The following is a 2,500-nucleotide window of genomic DNA, read 5'->3' as shown; positions in this document are numbered from 1 at the left end:
TTGACTCCTCCTAGCTCAGTGGGAGGATATCCTAGAACATTTAAGTATAATCAAATGGCTGCTACATGTTTAAACTCTGTAGTTTTATGAGTTTACCTTCTGATGTACAGTATAGCATATAGGCTACTGTAGCCTATATGTATTTGAAAGAAAATCCATAATGTTAAAGTTATAATTTAAGTCCAAAGTTCTGTTACGGTCAAATTATATTCTTTATGCTGTATTATTAGCAATACACAGTTCTTTAGCTTGATCTCTAAATCATTTGATATATACAAATGTACAAATGTATTTGCAAATTGCCTGAATGCCATTGACTTTTTTTTATTTTCATATTGGTATTGAATTGAAATGTATGTGCACGATAAACATGGCTACAACTATACTACAATAAATGGTGCACTGAATTATTATGTACATACATGATTTCTATATTATCTGTGTACTGAATGGTTCTGCAAATTACAAACACATAAACAGAGCTTTACTTCATGGAATTTTATTGGTTTGATGCTATTACAATAAAATATATTTAAAGAAAACAAAATATTTTGGTCACTCTCTCTTTTGTGAGAAAAGCACTTCAATTTAAGAAAGAGACACAAGAATAAATTCAACAGAGAAGAAAAGGCATATCAAGAGAACCAATTTCACAACAGAAGCATTTTGACCTAAACATAAAACAGATAAGTTGTCCCTGTGTTGAATCTTTATCTCACAGTGTGGTTTTCACTTCACAATATAAATATACAGTACAGAGTGGCAGCAGACTCTGGTATCTCTATTATAAAAAGCAAAGTGAATGTGTCTCCAGGCCAAAATTCAGTTAAGGCAGGTGGAGTTGATTGTCTACAATAAGTTGAAATAGCTAACACTGACAGGTCAATAAAGAGGATTGATTAAAAATGTCTGCCATAAAATGCACAATAATACATATGTAAATAGTTATTAAATGGTATTGTCTCGTTTCCAATTTACACTCGATGCTTATAGCATTGGCAGTGCTGTAACACTGCTATATAATCATCGTGACCGATGTGCTTCATCTAATACACTGCTCCCTTCATAAAGATGATAATACACGCTGCTCCCTTCGTAAAGATGATAATATATGCTGCTCCCTTCATAAAGATATTACACGCTGCTCCCTTCATAAAGATGATAATACACGCTGCTCCCTTCATAAAGATGATAATACACGCTGCTCCCTTCATAAAGATGATAATACACACTGCTCCCTTTGTAAAGATGATAATACACACTGCTCCCTTTGTAAAGATGATAATACACGCTGCTCCCTTTGTAAAGATCAAAATACACACTGCTCCCTTTGTAAAGATGAAAATACACACTGCTCCCTACATAAAGATGAATTATACACACTGCTCCCTTCGTAAGATGATAATACACACTGTTCCCTTCGTAAAGATGAAAATACACACTGCTCCCTTCGTCAAAAGGTGGGCGCATAAATAGGATTTTACAAGATCATTACAAGATCCCGTTTTCACCTTGAAATGGGACTGTTCCATACATCGCCAGATGCATGTTTTCCCTCTGTGTGAGTATAAAAGGCCTGGAGCCTGTCCTCAGTCTGTGTCTGGCCTTGGCTTGCCTCTCTTGCCATGCTTGGATGGCTCCTTGGTGAAAACTGAAGGACAAACACTTACCAATAATAATTATTATATATTTTTTTACATGTCTACTAAATAGGAAAATGTCTTTGTTGTTCATTTCTGTCTCACACATGTGGATGTGTCTTTTCTATAGCTCTCTCCTCCCCTTTGGCAAAAGACGGTTTCTTTTCATCCCAGGGATGGACTGGGACAAGAAAGATTGCCCTGGACTATTTGGCCCAGACTAGCACACCACCACAACCAGATATTCCACCGCCCCCGCCCCATCGACGCACATACAAACACACCAGCCCTTAATACCACCACTTATACGCATAATGGATGGATACTCTAGGGCAGTGGTACTCAAACTTGGCCAACTACTCAGGAGTCACATTGACAAAAAAAATATATTACATTACAAAAACATGCTGTTCCTCAACCAAACCAACATCAGGCTACTAATAGGCGATTCACAAGCTATGAAAAAGCATGATCATGTACTGTGTGCTGTAGGCTACTGAAATGTATTACTATTACCATGGCAACCTTCACTATTGATGCATATGGCAAATCACAAGCAGTGTATAATTATTGTCATTCATGTTTTCCCCTGGCAATTCAAATGCATTAAGTGTCCCTGTAGTAGCCTATGCTACAGACAGCCAATCAGCACAAAGTCTATGTATGTAGAGTCCAAAACAACTGTAGTAATGTCCATAACCATATAAATAGAATGTAGTAGGCTACAGACAGCCTGATCACCACAAAGTCCATAACTGCAGCTTTAGATTCTCTCTCCCCATGTGGGAGAACAGTAGGGAGAGACAGAGAGAGGGCAGGCACATAACACACACACAGAGGGAGAGAGAAGGGGTATAGGC

Source organism: Notolepis coatsorum (assembly GCF_963971535.1).
Source record: "Notolepis coatsorum genome assembly, chromosome: 1".
Taxonomy (NCBI): Eukaryota; Metazoa; Chordata; class Actinopteri; order Aulopiformes; family Paralepididae; genus Notolepis; species Notolepis coatsorum.
Note: the sequence above shows the minus strand (reverse complement) of the source record.